Raw genomic sequence first — 20,732 nt, 5'->3', positions numbered from 1 at the left:
CTTCTAGAACCTGGTCTCATAGGAACTGACCTCAGAGGACCATGTAGTCCTTTCTTGGACCCTTTACTGTTTCTGTTTCCTTTCTTCTATGTCTGACTTAGAGTCTCTTGATACCAGGCCTCAGTGGACATTTATGAGGGAGGGTTCTACTTTCATTTCTGTTGCTATCCTTAAATAACCTGACCAAAATCAACTTAGAAAAGCAGGGGTTAATTTGGCTCATAATTCCAGGTTAGAAGTCAAGCAGTAGGTCCTGATAAAAGGGGCACATGGAAGTTTCTCTTGGAAATGGTCCCTTTTCATCTAGGAAGACAGTTATTTCATGTCCGTTGTTTTCATAGCATTATCTATTTACCTTGAATTACTATTTGAGGTAATTTACCATTGCTATTCACCTTGACTTTCCTAGCTTGTTACACCGAGACCTGTGAAACCTCAACTCTGAGGGTTATATTGTTGAGTATCCAAAGATGCCCAGTGATTGTGCTTAGGACTCTTCTGGTTATCATGGTCTAGGTTTGTAATCTCAGTGAGCAAAGCTATTCCATCCCATAACAATACTAGGGTAATTATGACTCACAAAGTAAGTGTTCCATCAGGTGGACATGCGAACCAGGAAAGAAGAACACCAGTTTGTTTTTATGTAGACCCTGGCCTGAGCTGCTCTAACTGGCGGTGTTCATCCTGACCCAAGAGTACCAGGAACAAATGGGGAGAGATAATAGGAGGCTTATAGAAGAAGGGATTTCTTATAAGAAATTGGTCCATGAAATTATAATAGCTGGGCATTTACACTCTGACAATTGGAGAACTGGAGATGCCAGAGTCCTAAGAATAATTCCATCCATATCATAAGACTGGGAGCCAGGGGACCAGTTGGTACAAACTGTACATTTTAATATTGAGGCAGGAGAGCAGGGTAGAGGATGGGATCTAGAAAAAAAATCCAAAAAACTCCCAAAACCCCCAAAAAAACAAAACAAAACCCCCCAAAACCCAAAACAAAAACAAAACAAAACAAAAAACAACAACAACAACAAAAAAAAACCCCCTGCAGAATGCAAAGTTGAAGTAGAGACTGGGTCCTACCAAGTTCATGCTGTTGTCTCAGCAACAGAGGCATACCAGAGAGTCCAAAGTGAACTGATGGCTTGTTATAATACTAAACCACGTGATTCTGAGTGGAGACTTAAGATACCAGTAAGACGTGGGATGATGTAAAAACTTGTAGGTAGCATTTCACATAATGCATCACATGCAGGAAAGCGTACTCAAATGAAAGAAAAAGTGCACACTAGGGATGTAGGCGACTTAGAGATCATCCCTACTCTAAGTCCCCACAAAGAAGAAGCAGGCAGGCAGGCAGGCAGGCAATATTGGTGAATTCTTGTGTTTTCTCCTAATTAGGCACTTAATGAGTTGGTTGGGACCTGACAATACTGGGGGAAGATGAATTGTCCTTACCAAGTCCACTTATTCAAATTCAGATCTCACCGAGACATACAGTCACAGACATGCCTGGAAATAACCTTAAACCAGGGTATTCTGTGGCTAACCAAGCCAACAAGAACATCACATTCCAGATTTCCCATTACTTACACTTTCCCGTGCATATAAGAATCACTTGGAAGGACTGGAGAAACTGCTCAGTAGTGAGGAGCACTGACTGCGCTTTCTCAGAGAACCTGGATTTGATTCCCAGCTCCCCTATGGCAGTCTATAACCATCCGCAACCCCAGTTCCATGGAGCTCCAATTCATCCTTCTGGCCTCCATTGGTACTAAAAATGTATGTGGTGCTACACACATGTATGGAAGCAAAACAACCAGACATATACAAATGCATTAAATATATATGAAGTAAAATCATCTGGATAGGACTTTCCAGAAACAAGTGCAGAACCCGAGATAACAGAAGTGCTAGACAGAATAGTTTGGCTTCCGAGTTTGACTTTGAGCAGATTCAGACTCATGCACTTCCTTTTCAGTAGACTAGACCATCTTTCTACTTCACATCAGGAAAGCTAAGGGCTTGGGACATGCTCCTCTTGGCTCAGTTTTATTTGGCAACCAAACAAATGTCCCAAATTCAGGAACTAAAAGAACCCCAATCAAAGCAATTGGCAATGGTTCAAAGCCTTCCATTTGAGCATTCCCAGCCATTAGCAAGAGAATTCATGAACACCGCACAGCTGGTGCAAGAAGGAAATGACCAGAATCTAAGTCACCTGACATCTTATTCATTTTTTTTCTAGTACATTTTCTGGTTTGCTTGGAGTCAGTGATTTGAACCGACTCCACGTAAGTCAGCCATGTCTTTAATGAGTGCACACTCCCAAAGTTCACACTTCCCTTTGTTCAGAAATTTATACTTATTCTTAGTTTCCCTCATTGGGGAGGTCTCATGGCCGATCCCCACTGGTTTCTGGCAAAGCTTCTAAAGTGTGTGAGATTTTAATCTGTTGTACACACTGAACACCCAACCTACCCCAGTGATACCACACTGTGATTGCTGGCCCAAATCAGTATAATTTCCTGAGGAAGAGGCTTGCTAGTTAACTTCTTGAGAATACATATTCCCTGATTTAGCCAGATTTATGTATCATCGCCACCTTTCTTACATCTTTAATTGAAAATTGAAAAGGTCCATTGGTCTGAACCGTGAATTCATATGATTGCCTTATTACTAGCACACGCCACCTTTGCAGTCAAATGATTTGCAATGTAATTAGATGCAAATGATGTTAAAGGATGATTAGCCCAAATGGTCTGTGAGCACCTGGTTTACACTGGACACCTGATCTTTTACACTGGGCTTTTCTGGTGCAGGAGGGCTGGACTGAAACCCTCGAGTGGGTTTTAGGATGGGAAGGAAATATGCATTCATAGTTTGAGGATGTTTGTTAAGTTTTAGTTTTCATGGATGTACAGAGACAAGATCAGAAACATTAATGAAGTTGTGGTACATGTATATACTGTATAATGTTACTATCAGGTTAAGTCTAGCTAGCTTCTTAAATGCTGCTGTTATCATTAGTAGCACACTAGTGAGCTAAGGCACCCCAGGGACTTCTTCTTCCTATGTGCCTGTAACTTAGCATTCATTTATTACTCTTTCTCTACCACCCCACACTTCCCAGCCTTCTCACCACTTACGGGGGTGGCCCGAAAGATGTTGGCTCCCATAGGTCCATAGGGAGTAATGCTATCGATCTACTGTAGAGATGTACCACATTTTCTTCATCCATTCATCAGTTTTTGGCCATGTGGGTTGTTTCAACCTCTTGATTTACGGTTCTTTAACTTGAGGGTTCAAAAAAAAAAAAAAAAAAAAACTTAAGGTAACCAATTAAGGTAAGATAAACTGGATGTATTTTCTTACTCAGAACATATGCAGCTTGACTTTGTTCCCTGACACTGAACTTCCTTTAGTCTGGGCCCATTGCACCTTGAACTAACTGTGGTCTTTGGCAGCCAAGAAAGTTCCTTGATTGGGTTTGACTTTTGTATACTGTCACCACCCGCAATGACTCTCTTGGCACCTGTTGCTTTATCATCTATTCCTGCTTTCAGTGGGCTCCTTTAACTTTGTAGCTCATTTAATCCTCTTAGCTATTCTGTAGCTTTTATATCCTTGTGTGATGAGACCTAAAGCATGAAGATTGGGATGGAGCAGGATAATCTGTTTGCAGGTGGGCAACAGTGCCAAGGGAAATGGATGATACTCAATAACTAACTTCAAGCTGGTGAAATCCAAAGAGCTTGGAAACTTATTATTATTAAGTAAACAGTTAACAGTGTGTGAAGGCACACATGTAATGTATTAGTTAGTTTTATTTTCTATGCCTTGACTAAATACCTAGCAAGCAACTTAAGAGAGGGAGGATGTATTTTGGCTCATGGTATTAGGTGCTGTCGTGGTTGGGGAGGCCTGCTGACATTAGTTGTGCATGTTGTGTTGGCAGAAGCTTAGGCTGCTTGGATCCTCTTCATGGATCAAGAAGGAAAGAAGGTAGGAAGGAGGGCTGAGCCAATAGCCTAGCAAAGTCCCCTGATCTGGCTAGGATCCATCTCTCAAAGTTTCTATGGTCACCCATAATAGTGCCACCAGATAGGAACCATGTATTTTCAAGCACTCTGGCCTGCAAGGTGGGAAGAACATTTCACATGCAAAGTAGAATATTTCTCATGACATTGATAGAGCTTACACTGATTATTACATCTCCCCACCCCCGTGACCTGATACCAGATTACAGGAAAAAACTGTATGGCCTAAAACCCAGAAAGTTGCCAGATACAGAGCTAGAGTCAGCCTTCTGAAGCTCGTGCAATGTTTTTGGCCTGAAAAGACAATGGGCAGACTTTCAATTCCACTGTTCTCCTCAGACCAGGGGTGACAGATAAAAAAGCCCAAACCTCTCTGAAATCAGGATATCAACATGGGGCATTGTCTTGCAAACATTCTGATAAAATCTCCGACAGCCTTAAAGGTCACAGGCTGGAAAAGTGTGAACATTTTTGAGTGGGGAATTGATTACATCTTTTTTTTTTTTTTTTTCTTGAAAAGACAATTCTGGTGAGTTCACAATGAAATCAATACCTACTGGTTTCAATAGCAAATGCTGAAAAAAGGAAGCCTTCACACACAACTGGGGAATGAAATGTCAGCTTGTGCTTCAGAGCATCTGGGGTTCAATTCCCTACTTCCCAAGGCAAGGACATTGTTTTCCTCTCCAGGAAGTCAGTAGCAGAAGGTGAAGGGTTTCCACGGAGTGTAGACTTTAAAATGTTCTTATCTGCTGGCTCTGTTTAGCTAACTGGTTTCTTTAGACATGGGCAATAAAGAGGAGATAATAGTGGGATGGTCTTGCCTTGACTTGAGCAGGGAAAGGTAGAGTTATTATTTCGTGTGTGTGTGTGTGTGTGTGTGTGTGTGTGTGTGAAAGAGAGAGAGAGAGAGAGAGAGAGAGAGAGTTTCCCAGAATGGCTGTTTATTCAGAGACATCAGACACTGATGCTCAACCCCATAAGATGGGAATTTTAGGTCAATTCCTTTTCCTGAATCACAAAACATACATTACAACTAAGCATGGACACCTCAGTGTGGTATGAGCCTTGGGCCCTCTGAACATGGGATGAAGGCTTTTTCACTGGCCTGTTTCTATCCAGTGATGGAGCTGGGCTCAGGATGACAGGGGTTCTGTGGTCCTCACATCACAAAACAGTACAGGTTTCCCGCAGAGCCTGACACTGCAGACACATGTACAGTGTGAGCCCAACTGATATCTTTTAAGGCCAGATCTGCGACTCCACAGAGTTCACAGAAGACTCCAATGCTGCCTTCCTGATGATTTTCTAAGGTAGGTGTGAAACACTTGCACAGAGAGGGCCACATCTTCCTGCTCCTCCAACTGACTCGTCACCTGAACTTGAACCTGCCTTGAAGAACTTCAAAGCTTAAGATAAAAACATCTTTCCCTGGTCTCAAAATAGAAATGCAAATCTTTGAAAGCCTGATGGCTTTTAAATGAAAATTTCTGGAAAGCCCTGCCTTGTCAAAGCGAATTATCACTGTTGGAAGCATTTCTACATTTATACAGCAGTGTGAAGTTTGTACCATCTCTCTTACACCCCAAATCTCTTTAAAATTAGACATGTATTCATGCTTATTGGCTTAGCATAGGGATAACACTTTGAATTTCTGGAAAGAGCCTTTGAAATTTCAAAGTGTACTTCTCATGACCCGTGTACAAGAACACTCTGCACTTAGGGTAGACTTCTTTTCCTTTGTGCCTTTCTCATCCTAAGTTTAAAAATAAATCAAGAAAAACAAATTAGCACCTAGCATTTTCTTAACACCTGGAACTTTACAATGTTGTGAACAGTTTATAGCTCATTTTAGGATTTGTTTTGATTAGGAAACAGTCTTTTTTTGTCGTTGGGAGGCCGTTTGCATACAATATGCTAGTTTGGATCACTTGAAAAACACCTTGTGGGAACTGGGGACAGATGCAGCTCAGTTGGTGGACTGCCCGCCTAATGTGAACGAAGCCCTGGGTTTGAGTGCTAGCATCACCTGAAACCAAGCACGGTGCTGCACACCAGCAATTGCATCTCAGCAGATGCTGTCTCAAAAGGCACCCAACCAATGGTCAACAAAATAAAACCACAATAGAACACATTCCATTTTGAAGAGTGAAGGTCGTCTTATAGACGGAGTGTTGTTAATCAGTTGGTGTCTTCTCCTGCCTTTCCTTATATATTTGTTAAACAAAAATCACAAAAGGCCATTGTTTTGGACCAAGCTCCTATATAGACACTAAAGTGGAGTCACTTCTGCTGAAGCTCGTTGACAAGACGAAGTCAAACTTTCTCAGGACTTTGGGGAGCCAAACTTTCCAATCCTGCTGGCTTCAGTTGACATTAAGGTCCCTTTCACTATGTCGCCTGTAAATGGAACTGAATGCAACCCAATGGTAACACATTAAAAACATTGTGCTGTCTCGTTGTCATTGGCTAATTTTAAGGAAATAATCTGCTCTTTTGGCTTGTCTAGCTTCACTTTCTTCAGCATACTTTGGTCTTCTCTTGGAAGTGATCAGCTCTGCAGTTCTTCCCTAAGAGAACACACCCAAAGGTGTCCAAACTATGTACAGTGTATATACTGGTCATTCATTACACCATTCAAGCCTATTAGACACATCCAACAGATAGGCACCTGGCAGATCCCAGCCCCATAGTCAGGTGCTTTCTTTTCTTTTTAAAAATCAGTTATCATTTTATAGATACATTTTCCAAATAATAATTTATTTATTTTATATATGTAAGTACATGGTTGCTATCTGCATGGGATCTCTTTACAGATGATTGTGAGCCACCACATGGTTGCTGGGAATTGAACCCAGGACCTTTGGAAGAGAAGGTTCCTGAGCCATCTCTTCAGCTCCTGTCTTGTAGTTTCTTAAACTGTGCTTCCTTCTTAGGAAGTTTCACTGATGTTAGAATGGGGAAAAAAAAAACCTAAGAGTAGACCCTCTGGCCTGAGCAAAGGTCTGAATAAGAGTCTAGCTGAATTATTCACTAGACCAGGGGTCCATCCTTAGGAGGACAGGCTTATCTTAAGCCATGCTGAAGAGATAGGTACAATCACTAACCCTTAATAAGATACTGTACTGTTCCTTCTCTCCAGTATCCACCCCATAGTGCAGTAGCCTCCTAGGCCATAGCGATGTAGCTTTATAAATCTATCTCCTTTTATGAATTATCCAGAAAAGCACAGCCCTTCCTTTCTGTATCTCTCTCTCTCTCTCTCTCTCTCTCTCTCTCTCTCTCTCTCTCTGAAAACTTAGTTTTGTTTTATGTGCATGGGTGTTTTGTCTGCCTGCATGGATATACAGTATTTATATGTACCACCCACAGAGGTCAGAAGAGGACATCAATTCCTCCAGGACTGGCATTGCAGACAGTTATGAACATTCCTATGGGTTCTGGGAATCAAACACAGGCCCTTTTAAAGAGCAAGAAATTCTCTTTATCACCAGTCATCTCTCCCGTGCATATTCTAATGCTTTTTAGAATATGCTTTCCTTTACACTTTGGGTTTCCCCAGGTGAGCTTCCTTACTCCTTTTCTAAAGTTTTCCTCCCTGTCATGTGGCTGCTTGCTGGTCACAAGACTGACTTCTTTACCAGCTGCGTGGCGTTCCCCTCCCACTTCCTTCCCCAGTTCTCAGTTGTTGAGATTTACATCCTGCCTACCTCTTTTTAGACTCTGATAAAAATTGTTTTTGAACTTCTGCTTGAGTCCGTTGTTTTATATATATGTATATGTATATGTATATGTATATGTATATGTATATGTATATGTATATGTATATGTATATGTATATGTATATGTATATGTATATGTATATGTATATGTATATGTATATGTATATGTATATGTATATGTATATGTATATGTATATGTATATGTATATGTATATGTATATGTATATGTATATGTATACGTATACGTATATGTATATGTATATGTATATGTATATGTATATGTATATGATGTATATGTATATGTGTGTATATACATATATATATATATATATATATATATATATATATATATATATATATATATATATGTAGTTTAAATTACTGAGACTAAGAACCTCAAGAGGGGACTCATAGTGTTGGCTCTCCTCCACCCAATCCTCACACCAGGAGGAAGTTTCATGCCAGTAAGAAAAAAGATGAGGAAATTGTTATACATTAAATCAACTGATGACTTGCCAATGTCTCCGTTTCCTTGGATGGACCTACATGTATTGAGTTTGGATTGACCTCACTGAGCTGATGCGGGAGCTTCTCATGGTCAGCTGCTACCACTGCTAGGAGTGACAGTGTATCCTATACTTCCATAAAACCCTTTGGAATTCCCTCTAGAAACTATTATATGCTACCCTTCAACTATTCTACCCATATCCTTTGTTGATCATTCTCTGACTGGTAAACTTGGCTCACCTCCTTAGCTTGCCCTTTGCTGACATTTTCTTATGAGAGTTCTTGGAGTGTGCATTCTTTCATTTGATTTTATGGGCTGCAGAATCTAACTCATGTCTCATTGATTGACCCCAGTTAGTAAAGCATTCCTCTGCCTGGGCATCTGTAGCAATAACTAAGCCCTTTGGTTGATATTAAGCTCACAAAAGCTTAGAGAGATAATAAAGAGAGAACACCCATGGAACCATCTGTAGAGATATTCAGCTGGTAGGAGTGGGTTTTTGGTGAGCAATTATGTACTTAGGAATAAAGTCTCTCCCTCTCTCTCTCTCTCTCTCTCTCTCTCTCTCTCTCTCTCTCTCTCTCTTGTTGAATTGAAAGAAATCTAAAGAAGTTAATTATTTCTACAATGAGCCAATTTGCTTATAGGCTGATTTTTAAATTAGCATTATGGTAATTATTTTACAATGATCATTATGAAGTTTACCCTAGTCCTACTAAGAACATTTCTAATTGCTATATTAAAGGATCGTTACTGCTTGAAGCTTGTCCTTTTTACCCCCAATATGTTGGGGTCCTACTTTTAGGTACTTCAGAAGAGGACTCTATTTGTATGTAATGGCCTTACTGAGGTAATCAAGATGAAGCAATCATTAGCCTGACTCTCTGACTGGTGTCTTTATAAAGAGTGGAAATTTAAACTGAGAGATGATAAGATAGCAATAAGAAAGCTCTGGACCACAACCCAGCTCACAACTTCAAAAGAAGCCAATCTTGCTCCCATATTTATTTTGGATCCTACTCTCTGGTATTGTGAGACAACACATTTCTTAAGACATCCAATTTGTGGTACTTTGTCATAGAAGATATAGGACAGAAACACAAAAACTTAGGGAGGTCTTTTGTGCATTAAATCTAAGGATGTCTTGAGGATGATGACTCTGGAGCTCTTGGTGAAGGTTAAGGTGATAACTGGGCAAAGGCTCTCTGAAAACAGATCAAGTGGGTGGGTTGTAAGTGATGTGATCTTTAGAGAAGGCCAATGAATCAGAACTGGCTCAAGCCAGGCTGATAGTGTGATCAAGAGACTAAGGTGACATAATCTCATTTCTACCTGTTTGCCAAGTAAGATAGATATTTTGAGAATTGTTCCATTACCACCAGTGGGGTTTGCCAAGTCTGAGGACTTATGATCAAGTCCACTACATATCCTCCATGTCATGGGAGTTTATTCTTTTTCACAGTCAAATGGAAAATAACAGTTGTTCAGGCATTTTGAAGACCCCTCCCCAACTGGGATGTTGAGTTTTCTTCTCATCTTGGAAGTAAAAAGGAGGAAGCCCATTCACAATGAAAACCATACAACCTCGCCTTCTACAGCAACCATTTCCCAAGAACCTTCTCTGTCCCAGACTGATTAGGTGCTGGGGCTGATGTACGGCTGGTTAAACACACACACACACACACACACACACACACACACACACACACACACACACACACACTCCCCTATACTTGGGCTCATTGTTTAAGGAGCAAGCTTAGGCCTGAGATGCATAGCCAAAATGTTCATGTTCACAGAGCAGGGAAAGATGACATTTAAGTAATTTATGTGTCAGGAGGCAGCAGGGGTAACCAGACAGGAATCATCAAAAAAACAAGAGAGACTTGAGGGCCTGGAAAGATAAAGTCTCCCTGCCCTCTGGAATCCCTACTGCCATTTTTGTGTTAGCTCCTGCTCTTCTGATCACCCATTGCTATTGTTAAACTCTGAGTATCAGTGACTTTGTTATTCTTGCTAATTCTTCCTAAGCCTGAGCTCCAAGCCTGGAGGAGAGCAAATCCTTATTTTGTGTTTTTCATTTGAAGAGTAAAGTTCACCCATTTATTACTAGATTGTTTTGCTTCTTAGCATAAGGAAAATGAATGTTTAGAAGTGTTTCTCTGCTCAGCCGCTATTTATCTTGAAACAAAGGCCAACTTTTCAGAACATGTTGTAATATGTATACTCCCAGGCATGAAGAATGGAGCTCTGTAGAATCTTGTAGATACTTGTATGGTTCATAAAGTCCTAATAGTATTACCTCATGCTCCAAGAGAGTCCAAATGAGCCGATTCTCAGTGGCATGAAGGTGGGATGCAAGCATGGAACATTAGCTCCTACCCAGATGAGAGTCATTGAGGGATCTTCAGAAGTCACCAGGAAGCCCTAACATCATTGGAGACATTGGAAAAGTGTCAGTGGTCCAATCCATACTCCTCCTTAGGTCTGATTTCCCCTGGACTGCTATTTCCTGGGTTTTATGTCTTCTCTGCTTTGTTGTGCCCTGCTTCACTCCTGTCTTTCCTCCCCCGTCTTGCCTTTTCGAATAACATGTCATGGCAATCTTAGGACTTGCTTAGTTTAGCCCTTTGCTGAAGAAATACAGACTCTTAATCTAAACTTTCTATTTGGAAATTAGAGAAGTACAGAATGGCAGCCTGGATGGAGCCTCAGCTAGATGGTTAAACTTTAGCTTTAGAACAGCAGTTCATTACCCTCTTGGCATGTGTAAATGATCCATAAAGACAATGGAAATTAAAAAATAAACCCTGCAAATCAGAGAAAGTCAATGGTCAAATTTAAATATGTTTATTAGCCATAGATGATCTACACAGACATCCAGCCCTGAACTAGGCATGGATATATTCTTGTCACTGAGGCCCTTTCTGTTTAATAAGGAAGAAGAATATTTAAGCAATCAAAACATAATGTAGCACAACATCATAGGGTTTGCGGGTAAGGGGAGCTGCAAATAGAGAAGAATTTAAAAAGGAACCAGAGGAGCTGGTCTTTGACTCCGCACTACATGAGTCAGTGCTTCCTGGTAAATTGAGAAAGATGTTTCAGGTAGGGAACAACAAAAACTAGAGAGAGAGAGAGAGAGAGAGAGAGAGAGAGAGAGAGAGAGAGAGAGAGAGAGAGAGAGACAGACAGAGAGAGAGACAGACAGACAGACAGAGAGAGAGACAGAGAGAGAGACAGAGAGACTGTTTAACTGACATGAGGGAATTAGGGAGGCAGGACAAAAAATGTGCAGTTGGATAAATCAAAAGCCTCTGTGGAAGCTGGAGTTCCTACACATAATGGGAAAAAGTTAGGGAACTATAAAGTCGAGTTTCTGTATCATGAAGATTCTGCTGGAGGATGGGATCTTGCTAGCTGGAGACAAGAACAAAGCTGGAGTTTATTTTCACCCTAGAAACTCAGCCAGGTATGAGAGATTGAGCCTCTGTAGATCTGCAGCTAAGATGTCAAGAGTGTCCTATAACCTTACTCTGCTATTATGAGAACACCTGGGGAATGTACTCTGTAGCTGGACTTAGTTACTTTGTGGGTTCTTTTTTCACCCTTCTCTACCCTTTTCTTCCACCCTTTCAACCCCCTAACACTAGATAAGAGAGAAAAAGGATAGAGAGGAAAGTAAACAGATCCCAAATAAAGTTATGAGTTGGAAAGGGGGTTGCAATATTGTTAGACTACTTCTTACTAATTAGGGGTGTCAGATTGCATGGGGGAAAGTTTAATCTTTGCTGTTAGGATATCTAATTTGTTCTTGTTGTTCCTTCTGCATGAGTAGTTAATAAACTGTGACCATCAGTGGCCAATGCCCAACACCAACCAATCAACCAACCAACCAACCAACCAACCAACCAACCATACCCCCACCTCAGGACCATAGCATTTATATATTCTAAAAAGTTCCTAAAATTCTAAATATCACAAAATTACAAAAACTATCTGTAGCTGGCAAAACCATGCCTCTGCTAGGGCACTAGGCAAATCACAGTCAGCTGCTGTGAATAATCTAAAGCAGCCCACAACCCACACTTGGGATTAAAACAAAAACATATTCTTATAAAATTTCTGTGCTTTTTAAGGAAACCAAAGGTGTCACTAAAGAACTCTGCATGCTTAAAGATTTCCTAAACTAATTTTTCATTAAGCTAAACTCCGTTGCTCACCATGGATCTTCTCAGATTTTAAGCTTAGAGGAAACGAATTGGGATTGCCTCTGACTCTGAAGATACTGCTTCTAATGAGATACTGTAAGACCTAATTTTAGATATAAAGGGGTACACAAGCTCGAGGGCAGGGATGGATTACACAGATTCCACATGTTAGGTGGTAGGGAATAATAAAGGTATGGGCCAAAATAAACACAGAAAAGGAAGCTTATAATTTATAATTGAGGGAACAGTGAAACCTCAAAGAACAGCTATTTTAACAAGCTTGTTGTCTAGGGGGTCATCATCTTGATGACCTTAGGTCAAGGCTTAATGTGTGTCAAGGAGATCAAATGTGCTCCAGATGCATTTACTGAAGATCTCTGAAGCCCAGTGGTGCCTTGGGATCTGTTCACACTCTCTGCTGCAGACACTGAGGTTGGTCATGACTACTCTTTCTCTGCTTAGAGATGCTCTTGAATGCTAACATCTTTCCATCCTCTTCTCCCCATGTACCCTCAATTTGTTTAGGAAGAAGATAGGAAGTCCAGCTTAGCTGTTCACCGTGTTCTCCAGAGAACCCTCTGTTGCCAATTTAACTTTCCAGATGGTTTGATTTACCAGGAAATAAGTAGCTCACCTGACTGGCCCAAGCCCACACAGTGAGCCATGGACTCAGCCAAAACATAATCCTAACATTGTTATTATTATTACTTTGAGTTACAGAGTTTCCAGAATACTAATCATGCTCACTGAAAATTTGTTCAAGACTCCTGGATGCAAAAGCCGTACATCTAGCTGGGGGAATCTGTCTGAATGCACTTCTCTAGCAGAGAAGAATAAAGAGGAAGACCCTTCCCACCTTCAGTGGAAAGCCCACTTTGCATGTGACCTGAAATTTCCCCAGTTGGAGACCTTCCAGTGCAGCTTGATTAGGGGTATAGCCCTACTCAGTTGAATGATTACTTCTCCTTCCATTTCCCTTCTCATCATCATTCCTATGGTCTGAGAGCAATTTCGAATTCATAAGCAAATTGCTGCAATGGTAAGGGTTTCTGCATAGTAATATGTCATTCTGTAAGAAATATTGGGAGCTTGGGTAAGGTTGAAGTTGGCACACATTTAGAAAATTTAAAAAGCATATTCTTATTTGTGATTCTACCTTGAGGTGAAGAATTTCAAGAGAACACATTCAACTTTGGTTCTTTTTTTTTTCTTTTTTCTTTTTTTTTTTTTTAAATTGGATATTCTCTGTATTTACATTTCAAATGTTATCCGCTTTCCCCCTACTCCCTTCCCCCTCCCCCTCCACTTGCTTTCATGAAGGTGCTCCCTCTCTCAATCACCCTCTCCCATTTCATTTCCTTGGCATTCCCCCATACTGGGAAAACACATCTTCACTGGACTAAAGGGCTTCTTTCCCATTGATGCCAGATAATGCTATCCTCTGCTAAATATGCAACTGGAGCCATGAGTCTCTCCATGCGTGCTCATTGGTTGGTGGGTGTTTTAGTCCCTAGAATTTCTGGAGGGTTTGTTTGATTGATAATGTTGTTCTTCCCATGGAGTTGCAAACCTTTGCAGCTCCTTTAGTCCTTTCTCTAGCTCTTTCACTGGGATCCCAGTGTTCAGTTTGATGGTTAGCTGCAGACATTTACAAAGTATCTGGCAGAGCTTCTGAGAAGACATCCATATTTGGCTCCTGCCAGTAAGCACTTCTTGGCATCAGAAATAGTGCTTGGGTTTGGTGACTGCTTATGGGGTGGATCCTCAGGTGAGGCAGTCTCTGACTAATCTTTTCTTCAATCCCTGCTCCTCTATTTGTCCCTACATTTTCTCCCGTGAGTGTTTTGTTCTTCCTTCTAAGTAGGACTGAGGTATCCACATTCTGGCCTTCCTTCTTTTTGAGCTTCATAAGATCTGTAAATTGTTTCTTGGGTATTCAGAGCTTTCTGGGGCTAGTATGCACTTATCAGTGAGTGTATACCATGTGTGTTCTTTTGTCACTGGGTTACCTCACTCAGGATGATAGTCTCTAGTTCTATCCATTTGCCTAGGGATTTCATAAAGTCATTGTTTCTAATAGCTGAGTAGTACTCCACTGTGTAATTGCACCACAATTTCTGTATCAATTACTGTGTAGAAGGACATCTGGGTTCTTTCCAGCATCTGGCTATTATAAATAAGGCTGCTATGAACATGGCAGAGCATGTGTCCTTGTGTTATATGTTGGAGCATCTTTTGGGTATATGCCCAGGAGTGAAAAAGCTGGGTCCTTAAGTAATACTATGTCCCGTTGTCTGAGGAACTGCTAGACTGATTTCCAGAGTGGTTGTACCAGTTTGCAATTCCACCAAAAATAGAGGAATGTTCTTCTTTCTTCAAATCCTCAGCAACATCTGCTGTCACCTGAGTTTTTGATCTTAGCCATTCTGACTGGCATGAATTGGAATCTCAGGGTTGTTTGATTTGCATTTCTCTGATGACTAGGATGTTGGGCATTTCTTTAGGTGCTTTTCAGCCATTCCATATTCCTCAGTTGAGAATTCTTTGCTTAGCTCCGTACCCCATTTTAATAGGGTGATCTGATTCTCTGGAGTCTAACTTCTTGAGTTCTTCGTATGTATTGGATACTAGCCCTCTATCAAATGTAGGATTGGTAAAGATTCATTCCCAATCTGTTGGCTGCTGTTTTGTCCTCTTGATAGTGTCCTTAGCCTTACAGAAAATTGTCAATGTTATGATGTCTCATTTGTCGATTCTTGATCTTAGAGCATAAGCAATTAGTGGTCTTTTTTTTTAAATAAAGAGGGTACATTTATTGTCACTGATCCAAATGTACAAAAAAATTAGAAAAGAACTCCCCAACTCAGTTCTCTCACCCCCACAACATCCTTTCCAACACAAATAATTTTTTCCCCAAACCACAAACATAAACTGGTCCTGGTATTTTCAAATAGTGCAGCTAAGAAACAAAGAAAATTTAAAAGGATTTGGAGTATATCCATTCTGTCCTCTCTGATGGTTTTGCCTTCTCTGGTTTAAGAGTCCTTTTATAAAGTGGTGCATTTGGCTGTTGCTTTAGAGGTCCTCTCGTGCCTTCTTCTTCTTAGGTTTTTCTTCTTGAATTATAGGAGGGTTTGTAGCTTCTTGTAGATAGCTAATAAAATCATTTAATTCACAGCCGCTTTCATACTTTTTTGGAGTTAGCTTCTTGTTGGCTGGTGAGAAGTAGATGGTAGGGAAACCCTTGACTTCATATGGAGAAGGCACATCATTGGCTGTGGCATCCATCTTAGCTATGACAATATTTGGGTCTTTGCTGAGTTTTTCTCCCAGCTCTTTATACTTGGGTTCCAGATTCTTACAGTGACCACACCAAGGAGCATAAAATTCAATCAGCACATCCTTATCTTCTTCATTCACTATGTCATCAAAATTTTCTGCTGCCACAACCTTGACAGGCCCTTCATTGGTCTCTGGAATAGGTTCTGAGTTCAGATATCTCTTCAAGGTGCCATCAAAGAATTCCTGCAAGAACCGCTCAAGAGCCTTGCCATCCTGAGAGAACTCTTCCTGCATGACAAACTTCTCTCCTTTAGCAGTTCTGATAGCCACAACAGGAACCTCTCCAGTAGTGCTTTGTAAGCCAAAATCAGACAGATCATGGCTAAAGGTTTTACGGCTAGCTACAGCAAAGTTGAATTTGTGTCCAGCATCAAGAAATTTCTTTGCCACCATCATGATCCTGTTTCTCTAGTAGTTAGAACCTTTATCATTCTTTTCATAGTCCACATCATAGTAAGCTGTGAGTAAGTCCTTGCCTTGTATCAAATCTTTATTATCTTCTGTCATATGAGGACAGAGACCAAAAATCTTTCCTGAATAAACTTCTTGATCTTGCCACTGGTCATTTTTTTTTTTCAGTATATGCTACAGTTTTGTCTTCAAACTTGTTAATAAGATGTATGGGACAAAATATAGTGATCCCCTCTCCATTATCTTCATACTCCTTTACCAGAGACTCAAGGTTGGTGTGTGCAAATCGGTAGTTATCTCTCAAGTTGCTGGCTGCTTTGAGGATCTCAGAGTGTCCATCACTGAATAAATCACTGAAAAACCCACCACTGAGGCATCTTTTTCACTAATGAACTTCTTAAATTCTTCCTCAGTCCTGAGAGGAACTGAAGCTGGTCCTGCTTGTTTCTTCAAGTGGCTGACAATTCCATCGGCAGTCCTAGGCCCATCATGAGCACCTGCTTCTTCACCATCTCTAAATATCTTAAGAGTTGGGTAGCCACTGACTCCATATTTATTACAGGTGTTTGTGTTGGCAGTGCAATCCACCTTTGCTAGTGGGACTATTCCTTTTAATCTGGTTGCTGCAGCTTCATACTCAGGAGCAAGTCTCTTGCAATGTCCAAACCAGGGGGCAAAGAACTCGACTAGCATGAGCCCTGTTGAGCCCGTGTTGGTGACACGACTCTCGAAGTTTCTGTCTGTCAGTTCCAACACATCTGAGGCCGCTGTGAGGCTGGCTGAGGCGAGCAGCAGCGCCACATGCCGGGAGCAGAGCTAGGCAGCTGAAGCGCATGGCGGCGGGATGAGGCAGGGGCAATCGGACCGGGAGAACTGAGTTGGGAGAGCCCCCCAATCTGCAGCGGCTGCCTACACTTGCGCGTGTAGCCATTGGTGTTCTGTTCAGGAAAATTTTCCCTGTGCCTAAGTATTCTAAGCTCTTCCATACTTTCTGTTCTAATAGTTTCAGTGAACCCGGTTTTATGTGGAGGTCTTTGATCGACTTGCACTTGAACTTTGTACAAGGAGATAAGAAAGCATCGATTTGCATTCTTCTGCTAGTTGACTTTCAGTTGAATCATCATCATTTGTTGAAGAGGCTGTCCTTCTTCCGTTGAATGTTTTTAGCTCCTTTGTCAATGATCAAGTGACCACAGAAGTGTGGGTTCATTTCTGTGTCTTCAGTTTTGTTCCAATGGTCTACCTGCCTGGCTCTTTAACAATAACATGTGGTTTTTATCACGATTGACCTGTAATACAACTTGAGGTTAGGGATGGTAATTCCCCTGGAAGTTCTTTTATTGTTAAAAATAGTTTTCAATATCCTGAGGTTTTTTGTTAATCAAAATGAATTTGCAAATTGCTCTTTCTAACTATGAAGAATTGAATTGGAATTTTGATGGGGATTGCATTGAATCTGTAGATTGCTTTTGTCAAGATGGCCATTTTTACTATGTTGATTCTTCCAATCCATGAGCATGGGAGACCTTTCCATCTTCTGAGATCTTCTTCAATTTCTTTCTTCAGAGACTTGAAGTTCTTGTCAAATAGATCTTTTACTTGCTTGGTTAGGATCACACCAAGATATTTCATATTATTTATAACTAATTCAATTCCTTCATTTTATTCTCAGCCTGTTTATCCTTTGAGTAGTGAAAGGCTACTAATTTGTTCAAGTTAATTTTATATTCAGTCACTTTGCTGAAGTTGTTTATCAGCTGTGGGAGTTCTCTGGTGGAGATTTTGAGGTCACTTAAGTATTCTACCATATCATCTGCAAATAGTGATATTTTGATTTCTTCCTTTCTAATTTGTATCCCTTTGACTTCCTTTTGTTGTCTAATTGCTCTGTCTAGGACTTCAAGTACTATACTGAATAGTTAGGAGAAGAGTGGCAGCCTTGAATACTTCCTGAGTTAAATGAGATTGGTTCAAATGTGATGTTGGCTTCTGGTTTGCTGTATATTGCTTTTACTATGTTAGGTATGGGCCTTGAATTTATGTTCTTTCCAAGACTTTCAACATGAAGGGATGTTGAATTTTGTCAAATGCTTTCTCCATATCTAATGAAATGATAATGTGTTATTTTTCTTAGAGTTTTTTTATACAGTGGATTATGCTGATGGTTTTCCATATATTGAACCATTTCTGCATCCCTGGGATGAAGCCTACTTGATCATGGTAAATGATCATTTTGATGTGTTTTTAGATTTAGTTTGCAAAAATTTTATTGAGTATTTTTGCATCAATGTTCATGTGGGAAATTGGTCTAAAGTTCTCTTTCTTTGTATGGTCTTTGTGTGGTTTAGCTCTGAGCATAATTGTTGATTTTAAGAAATTAAAAGTTGGGTAGTGTTCCCTATGTATTTATTTTGTGAAATAGTTTAGAGAGTATTGGTATTAGGTTTTCTATGAGGGTCTGTTAAAATTCTGCACTAAACCCATCTGGTCCTGGGCTGCTTTTGGCTGGGAGGCTTTTGATGACTGCTTCTATTTCTTTAGGAGTTATGGGACTGTTTAGATGGTTTATCTGATCCTGATTTAATTTGGTACCTAGTATCTGTTTAGAATTTTTAAAAATTTCCTCTAGATTTTCTAGTTTTGTTGAGTATACGCTTTTTTAGTAGGATCTGATGATTTCTTAAATTTCCTCAGCTTTTGTTGTTATGTCTCCTCTTTTATTTATGGTTTTGTTAATATGGATACTCTCTCTGTCCTTCTTATTATTCTGGCTAAGGGTTAATCAATCTTGTTGATTTTCAAAAAGAGCCAACTCCTGCTTTTGTTTGTTTTGTGTGTAGTTCTTTTTCTTTCTACTTGGTTGATTTCAGCTCTGAGTTTGATTATTTCCTGATGTCTATTGCTCTTTGGTGTATCTGTTACTATTTGTTCTAGAGCTTTCAGGTGTGCTCTCAAGCTGCTAATGGATGCTCTCTTCAGTTTCTTTTTGGAGGCACTCAGAGCCTATGAGTTTTCCTCTTAGTACTACTTTCATTGCATCCCATAAGTTTTGTATATTATGCCTTCATGTTTGTTAAATTCTAAGAAATCCTTCCCCCCTCCTTCTCCCCACTCTCTCTCTTCCTTTCTATCTTTCTTGACCAAGTTATCACTGAGTAATGCATTGTTAAGCTTCCATGTGTACTGTGGGCTTTTTGTAGATTTTGTTTTTATTGAAGACCAGCCTTAGTCCATGGTGATCTGATTGAATGCATGGGATTATTTCAATGTTCTTGTATCTGTGGAGGCCTGTTTTGTCACTGTTTATATGGTCAATTTTGGAGAAGGTACCATGAGGTTTTGAGAAGAAGGTATATTCTTTTATTTTAGAATGAAGTTTTCTATAGATGTCTGTTAAATCTGTTTGGTTTATAGCTACTGTTAGTTTTCCTGTGTTCCTGTTAATTTTCTGTTTCCATGATCTGTCCATTGATGAGAGTTGGGTGATGAAGTCTCCCACTATTATTGTATGTGGTGCAATATATGCTTTGAGTTTTAGTATAGTTTCTTTTATGAATGTGGTGTCCTTATATTTGGAACATAGATGTTCAAGATTGAAAGTTTGTCTTGATAGACTTTTCCTTTGATGAGTAAAAAGTGTCGTTCCTTATATTTTTTGATAAATTTGGTTGAAAATCTATTTTATTCAATATTATAGTGGCTATTCTAGCTTGTCTCTTGGGACCATTTGCATGGAAAGTTTTTTTTTTCTCTCAGCTTTTTCCTCTGAGGTAGTGTCTATTTTTGTTGCTGAGATGAGTTTCCTGCATACAGCAAAATGCTAAATCCTGTTTACATATCCAGTCTGATAGTCTATCTTTTTTTAAATTGGGGAACTGAGTCTATTGATATTAAGAGATAGTAAAGAATAGTGATTGTTGTTTCCTGTTAATTTTGTTTTTAGACGTTGAATTATGTTTGTGTTCTTTTCTTTTTTGATGTTGATGCAAGAAGATTATTTTCTTGCTTTTCCTGGGTGTAGTTTCACCACTTGTGTTAGAGTTTTCCATCTATTATCCTTTGTATGGCTTGGTTTGTGGACAGATATTGTGTAAATTTGGTTTTGTCCTAGAATATCTTGATTTCTCCATCTATGGTAATTGAGAGTTTTGATAACCAGGATGTAGTAACCTGGTTTGGCATTTGTCTTTCCCCTGGGTCTGCATGTCGTCTCTCCAGGATCTTCTAGCTTTTATAGTCTCTGTTGAGAAGTCTGGCCTAATTCTGATCAGTCTGCCTTTATATGTTACTTGTCCTTTTTCCCTTACTGCTTTAAGTATCCTTTTTTTGTTTTGACCATTTGTTGTTTTGACTATTATGTGTCAGGAGGGATTTCTTTTCTAGTCCAATCTATTTGGAGTTTTGTAGGCTTCTCATATATTGATAATCATCTGTTTTTTTATGTTAGGGAAGTTTTTTTCTATGATTTTGTTGAAGATATTATTGGGCCTTT

General features: G+C 39.9%; 1 pseudogene across 1 annotated transcript; it reads right to left on the bottom strand.

The window, feature by feature from the left end:
- Positions 1-15,562: 15,562 nt before the first annotated feature.
- Positions 15,563-17,075, bottom strand: LOC308419240 (protein disulfide-isomerase A3-like; annotated as a pseudogene). Its single transcript has one exon. The product of its transcript is annotated as a protein disulfide-isomerase A3-like (transcript).
- Between the last annotated feature and the right edge of the window lie 3,657 nt (positions 17,076-20,732).

This window comes from Micromys minutus (genome assembly GCF_963924665.1).
Source record: "Micromys minutus genome assembly, chromosome: 3".
Taxonomy (NCBI): domain Eukaryota; kingdom Metazoa; phylum Chordata; class Mammalia; order Rodentia; family Muridae; genus Micromys; species Micromys minutus.
This window is presented reverse-complemented; position numbering and strand designations above follow the sequence as displayed.